Raw genomic sequence first — 7,860 nt, forward strand, 5'->3', positions numbered from 1 at the left:
GTAGTCTAGATTTCATCACTTGACTCACTTCAGCGCAGCTAGTGGTTTCCGTTTTGTAAGCGGGCGCTCTGGTAGGGGCTCCTCACGTCCAAAGGAGGAGCCTCCTGCCTCTTCCAAAGAAGAACCTCTGCTATTTGGCAGAGCCTCGCCAATTTGGGGCGCACCTCCCCTTCCTGGGTTACTATCCAAAGACAAACCAATTGCCAGATGAGAGGGAAAGCAGCGACAATGGAGAATCCTTGTTTGGAAATCCTTGTTTCCTTGTTTGGAAAGAGACTGTGGTTTCCTGGAGAGGGCTTGCTTTTACTGTAGGTTTGTTTAAAAGTTCGACATCTATTCTGGAAGGTAAGAATGCAGACTCTAGAAAGAGTCTAGGTGTTGCTCTTGTTTTTAAGACAAAAGTTTATTTTTTAACTTAGTTTTCCCTTTTATGACATTGACAACTTTCTGTTTCAACCTTACGCTGCTGTAACAATTACACACCCAAAACCAGGTCTTAAAATTACATTTCTACCAACTCATTTATTTGGCTTTATTTCAAAATATATAGGGATGTAAATGGAAAAATGGGAAGAAACTTTGGGGGTAACATAATCACATGGTGACGGGTTTTTCTCTAAAGGTTACCGGTGGCTTTCCTCCTACGTTTGGACACTTATTCTTTTGCTGCTTATTGACTGACTTATTCGTGTTATGTATGACCTAAAAATAAGGTTTAAAACACTGATTAGTACAGAATCAGCAGGGGTATGGTAATTTGACTGGCTAATGACATTGGTTGTAGCATCCAGAGTACTATCATATGCCATAACAGCACTGAGTTGGACTTAACACTTTAGGGAATTCTTTGTTTTGTATGTTATAGTTATTTTGCAAGCATCAAGGAACCTTTTAATAGCAATTTTTAAGCATCCCCCCCCCAAAGAAAACATTCAGGAGATATTTGCAAAACTAAGTCAGTAGTGTTTGTCCTTAGGTATACAGCTGAGAACATTAACTTCCTAAATTCTCTCACCTCTTTTTTTTTTTTTTTTTTCAGTTCTGTAAATTTCTTTGCTGTTTGCTGTTAAATGAATGTTAATGTTAATCTTTGGGGAATCTGTGAGAATTCCTAAGTGAATGACTAGGAAATTGGAATCTCTTGTCCTATACCACCCATCTCAGAATAAAGCAGAAGCCAAAGATTGTCAGAGTTTTGATGTCCAATCAGGGGAAGAGCAACAATTTTCACTGATAATCAGGACAGAGCAGATGGATATAGAATAGCAATCTGGAATCAAAGGGCTGAGATGCAGCGACAGCAAGACTAATAACATCAAATAACAATTGAAAAGAGAAGCTAGGGCAGATCTACAAAAAGAAAGAGCAAACAAATAGGATCAAACTGCTGCATGAGGAGTGAACAGAAAAAATATAAAAATGATCAGGAATTACTAAAAAAAAAAGACTGTCGGCTTTACAATGGAGACAGGTAATTTAACCAGGAAAGCAATATTTCTGAATTTGGCATTACTTGTACTATTTCAGACATTACTTATATTATCATGTCATATCTTTCTGGAAGCAAAGTCTTAAAATTAATGGATGTTTTTCTATTTCACAATAAATTAAAATGCTGCAGGTGCTCAAAAATATCATTATACTGAAATATTTAATGCCTTAAGAGTCAGATGCAAAGAATTTGAAAGTGCCATTCTATTCAAAATTATGAAATGAAGCATTCTTTTTATAAAAAGTAAAATAAGCATTTGATCATAAAATCCAGGAGCCTTAGTGTATATATGCTTCTCAGAAACAAGCTTATTTTAATAGTACATGTTTGGCATATATGACAATTAAGTTAGAAAAAGAAGACAAACATCTCCCCCCTACATATATACATGGGTATACAAACACACACAACTAACCCCAAATGCTTGTTTATATGTATTTAAAACAATGTTCACTATTTTGGGGAGGTTAGCAGGTATTAAATTCAGAGGCACTCAACCACTGAGCAACATCCCCAGACCTATTTTGTATTTTTTATTTAGAGACAGGGTCTTACTGAGTGACTTAGCACCTCTCTGTTGCTGAGGCTGGTTTTGAACTCGAGATCCTCATGCCTCAGCCTCTGGTGCTGCTGAGATTATAGGCATGTGCCAGCACGCCCAGCACAATCTCCACTATTTAATCATTCCAGCTAACTTTTAAACTAGGGTCTAAGCCAGTACCTAGCCTTGTACTTAATTGTACTGGCCAGTACTTAACAGGTGCACAACAAATATATGACAAATGAATAAAATGATCCATCAAATACCATGAAAAACTCAATATGCATAGTGTCCTGAGCAAATTACAGGTTCTAAAGAATAGTTTAACACAACAATATAGATAATTGAAAGAAATTGCAAATAAAATAATGGATTAGGAATCTGAAGATCAGTCTTTTAGTATCTACCAGTTCTTACATACCTATGTTTCATAAGTCACTATGCAGAGTAGTTTATATCTTACTAGTTACTTTACTCCTGGGCTTAAATTTTCACTTCCACAAAATAAAATTCCAGTACAAGATGATTTCCAAGTTGTTTAACACTCTAATTCTATTTTACCAAGAGAATTGTTGTGCAAAATAATGACAATAACAAAAACACTCCTACATATAGCAATAATAATTAGTAGACAACAAAGATGAAGAAAGTACAAATACTTAACTGAGATCAAATTCTAATTCATAAAAAATAATCATAATAGACAATGAGTAAAATCATGCAAATTCACTAACCCAAACTTTAAATATTTCAGTTTGTTAATTGATAATTGTCAATTACCCAGGGTTCAGCAACTTTAGTTTGAAACTTATGACCTGATTTAGACTTTAAAAACAGATTTTCTTATGAGGATCTCAAAGTCAGACTGAAAGATTTGGCTCAAAGACCAGCAGATTGAAATAATTTTTACCAAAAGAAATGAAAGAATTGAAATGCTATTGATTCAAAAGGAGAGAGCAGTAGTGGTGTCATAGGTGAAGTCACAAATATGTGGGTTTTTAATAAAAACAACCTAGTATAATCCTACATTGTGTTAGTTAAAGCAGTGAAAACATAAATATAGACTATTCAAGTTTGGACATTTTGGGACACTGTTTTGTGTGAATGTTTTTGAAAAATATCAGAACAACCATCTTAGAGTTTCAAAGAGGGAGATTTTTCTATGAGGTTACTTATTGACTTAAAATGCAACAGAACTGTGTCTTGTTATTTGTATCCTTAATGCTTGGCACATAGTAGGTACTCAATAAATATTTGATGAAATATATTGAATAGAGTGCAGAGTTTCAAGCTTTTAAGCATTCGCATAAAAGCAAAAAGAAATACCATGCTGAGTCAGGCTAATAGTAGATCTAGCTAGCTCTAAATTCTGACAGTGGCACCATAGGATATTTTGTGAGAAAATATGTAATAGTCTTGCATGATATTGACCTCTGAGGTGTGCTCTGGGTATTCCTGAATCACATTTTTCCTAGATTGACCTCCCTCTTTCTGTAAAATGATTTTTTTTTAATTTCAAAGAAATTCATGCTTATTACAGATTTTTAAAAAGATAAAAGAAACTAGTTTTAAAGTAATCAAAATTGCTCATATCAAGATGAATAATACTACCAGACACTTCTTAAACAAATCTCTCTCTGTGTGAGAGTGTGTTATGTTTGGGGATGAGGAGAGTGCTGGGGATTCAACCCATAGGCTTATCCATGTGCTCTACCATGGAGCAACAAGACCAAGCCTCAAAACTTTTTTTTTTTTTTTCAGTTCTGGAGATCAAGTCCAGGCAAGCAATCTACCACTGAGCCATGTCCACACCCTTCAGATATTTTCTACTGGGTATCTTTCCAGATACTTTCTTATTGAAGAAGTTGGGGAAGTAGAATGGTGAATACAGAGAGAAATGAAGACATGTTTGTAGAATAAAAGATGATCAGGAAGAACTGTTCTGTATCCAGAGTTAACATTTTTTGTTGTCAATAAACATTTATTGCATTGTTTTTGATGGTTGCATGGTATCCCTTTGTATGGATACATTTAATTACTGAATAATGAAGATCGTTTCCAAACTTTGCTATTGCACATAGTTCTGTGAGGATCACAACTTTATCTCTTGAAACACTCATAATGATTTTATCTTTATTGACAGAGTTAGTGGGTTATGGAAAAGGGGGAAATGAGGATGGAGATATTATACTAGGAAAGGAGGTAAAGGACTTCAAAAATTTTAAAGAAGGACAAGAGTTGACCACAAAGGAATCATCCATGTGGGATGTCCTCTGAAGGCCTGTGTAGAATTTTTGGACCACATCCCTTGCCATGTGTAAAGATCTGAGCAATGTGGCTTCATTCCAGGGAGCATACATGGAGCAGAAGAGCTGAACCTAGGAGCAACACCCAACTTCTGCAAACTCCATAGAGACATCATTACCTAAGCATTGTAGTAAAGATCATGGTCTTCATCACAGCATGTATTTGATTCATAGAAAGATGGTGTCCAACAGGACCTCTGTGCCTAAACAGAGCTTTATGTAAATTAGAAAATGTCATCACTTGGCAAAGACAGCCTGCAGGCACAGGGCTTGGCAAATAGAAGACCCCTTCCCCTTACCAGAAGCACACTGACTCCAGGTCATCCAGCTGTCTGAATGGAACCTGGACTGCATTTCAGTCCTCCTTTCCCTTTCATAAAATGCTTTTCTTTAGGGCACCTATACAACCTGATGTCCAAATAGGACAATCCATCCTCTGATAGCCAGCTATCTTCAGATGACCACCATGATAAAAAATGAAAACATTGCCCCCACCTAAAACTTTGCTCTTGAGTAAGAGACAGATTGCAGAACAATGGCTATAAATTCCTCTCACTCCAGTGAGCACCTTCTTTGGCAGTGTGACTTCACTGCTCCTCCCAGTAAGAGGTGGAGTTTGTTCCCTTTTTGACTCTACAGTGGCCATGCTTTTGCTTTCAACAATAAACTATGGTGGAAGTGACACTGTGTGACTTCCAAAACTTGGACTTAGATTTTTCACCTTTTGCTTTCTCTCTCTTAGGATGTTGCCCTGAGATGGTCATGCCATGAAGAAGCCTCAGGTGAAAGAACATGTGGAGAGATCTGCTCTCCTGATGTTCAGATCCCAGTCAACTCCCAGACAAATGTAATCTTGTGAAAAAGTCTTGGTAAACACCTGCAAAAGAATTGCCTGTTCAACCCACAAAATCATGATAAATATGAATGTGTTAGTGTTTTAAACAACTAAGTGTAGGGGATCTTTTAAACTATTTCAGTTAAGTTTGGTATCACAACACGAACCAACACTTGTTACATTTTGTTAGCCTGTATACTCTCCCTATTCACAGAGAAAACTTTTGAGATGCAGATGCTTGGATTTGTTGGAATTTTAGAAGTCTAAGCCTTGAAGGACTCTGCACAAAACATATGCTGTATTCCATTTATCTGGAGGAATACTTTTTGGTCTGAGTCAGTGTAGTGTTCCCACCTCAAATCTAGATAAAATTTGTGCAGAATGGAGAAAGAAAAGAGAATTGGGGATAGAATAGAGGAGGGGGTAAGCACTGGCAGCATGTCTAAGATAGTCCCCTGTAACCTCTCACCTTTTTTGAGAACTTGTTTGAAGGATCCCAAGGTACTTGTATACCCTTGTCCAAAAAACGGTCCTCCTCTATCAGGGAAGGTTTTCTCTTCGGCCCAGTGTGCAGCTTCAGGAAGAATGCACATGGAGAGGTGAGGGAGAAAGGGGACACCTGCCTAGCCAGTCAGATCAGCTGAATCAACCCTGGCAATCAATGGGGTCACATATGTCACAACCAGATCGCCCTCACATCCCTTTCATCGTTTTTGAATGTTGTAAAGCACAACTATATGGGCCACCATTCACATAGAACAAGATGTGAAGTGAAGTGACTTAATCCTTGAAATTACACTGTTGAAGTGACTCTGAGATTCAAAGCTAGTCTCATAAGTCCTATACTACATAGAAATAAGATCTCTGCATGACTTCGTACCCTATTGGTTTAAGAACAGAATACATTTCTAAATGGGATCTTGAGGCCGACAGTCTTAGATAATGCAATCATCTTCATATACTTCAGTCCCCAAAATGTATTCCAGTGCAGATGGAAGAGTTTAGTTCTACATGGTTTTATAAATTAAGTTTTAGTGGAAGTGAGACATGCCTATGCATTGACCCATGGCTACTTTGACACTACAATGCCAGTGTTGAGTAGTTGTGACAGAGACATGATGTCTGCAAAAGTTAAGATATTTACTATGTGGCCCTTTGTAGAAACATACACAACAACAACAACGACAACAACTTTGTTTAGATGAATTACAGAAAACTGGAAAACTTAAACATTGTGTGAAAACACAAAACAAAAATAAAATATGTAGACCATGATCCAAAGGCACACTGGGACCAGGACGGAGTGTCAGAGCATGACAGCCTGGACATCTGTCATGGCCTGACACTGATTCTTACACAAACTTGTTCCATCCCTTTCAGCCCCTCCCTTGCACTAGGGAGAATTTATGGAATGTAAATATATCCTTAGTGAAACAGCAAAGTCTCTGATTTTACTAAAATTGGTTATTATCATATAGTGTAATAGGATTTGAGAGGGGAAATTAGCCTTGGGTTTAGATAGAGAAAAATACTGTTACATTAAGCTTCTTATTCAATAACTAGCAGCTACCTCAAGGCTTCCATAGTGATGAATGCAAAATCAATGCAAAAGAAATGATCGCTGAAAGTTCTGCCTCAAAGTTCTTCCGTGGTATCTTAGACTGCAGGATGGCATTGCCATTTCTTGGAGGAAGCATACTATTGGCAACTCACATCGCCCATGGTAATGGCAGCGCTTGTTGCTGTTTCCTCCAACTCTTCCCTCCACTGTAAGTTGTTCTGTGTCCTGGGATGACTATTTCCCTCTCTTGTCCCAAACTCCACATATAAAAGAGATTGGTGGATAGAAAGACTTTTAGAAGTGTGTGGGAGGAAGCAGCAGGGGAGTGGTCCTGAGGTCTATGGTTTATCTCTCAAAACACTGGTAAGTGCTTCGGATAAGAAGGAAGTGGCCTGTAACCCTTTGCCAAGACCTCATGTTCTGAGAAAAATTTACTTCCTACTTCCTACTTGGGTGTGGAAACAGGAAGAGTACTTACTGAGTATTAACTCTCTGTCAGAAATTATCCCTACATTATCTCATTTAGTCCCCACAATATTCTTGTGGAAAGGAGACTCAGTGAGAAGTTCATATATATGCACAGCTAATAGAGCAGGAACATGAAAGCAGCTCCGTCAGATCCAAAAATTCATGCTCTGTAAACTGTATGCTAACACTTGTAAAGTGATTTTACCTCTAGTCCCAGGGTGGATGATTTGTCATCTTTAGTTTGTCCTTAGGCATTTACTGACAATTTCATTCATGTAATGATAATATGTGGAAAAGTTAAGCAATATAAGGTTGTGTTTTCACACATAAATTTTACAATGCATTTAAATGTATTAAACCAAAATAGCTAATTTTGTTTCCTATAGCTTCCTTTAAGTATAGGATGCTATAAAACAATGTCATATCAAAACAGTAAGTGCACCTATTTCTCAATAAAAACATGGAACAATACAGAGATGTACAGAAAACTTAAGGAGATAAAAGGGAGTACAAAACTATCAATTCCATGCTCCATTTAACAATAAAAACATGTTTGTTCATTTGGTTACTTTAAATATAATTTAGGGCTGAAGATGTAGCTCAGTGAAGGAATACTTGCCTATCATGTGCAAGACCCTGGGTTTGATTCCCAGCACT

At 37.3% G+C, this 7,860-nt stretch overlaps 1 long non-coding RNA gene across 1 annotated transcript; it reads left to right on the top strand.

Moving 5' to 3' along the window:
* Positions 1-210: 210 nt before the first annotated feature.
* LOC124979240 (uncharacterized) lies at positions 211-4,027 on the top strand. Its single transcript, XR_007107642.1, has 2 exons — positions 211-345; positions 3,795-4,027. It is a non-coding gene; the product is annotated as an uncharacterized LOC124979240 (long non-coding RNA).
* The last annotated feature ends 3,833 nt before the right edge of the window (positions 4,028-7,860 follow it).

The sequence above is a fragment of the Sciurus carolinensis genome, chromosome 3 (genome assembly GCF_902686445.1).
Source record: "Sciurus carolinensis chromosome 3, mSciCar1.2, whole genome shotgun sequence".
NCBI lineage: Eukaryota > Metazoa > Chordata > Mammalia > Rodentia > Sciuridae > Sciurus > Sciurus carolinensis.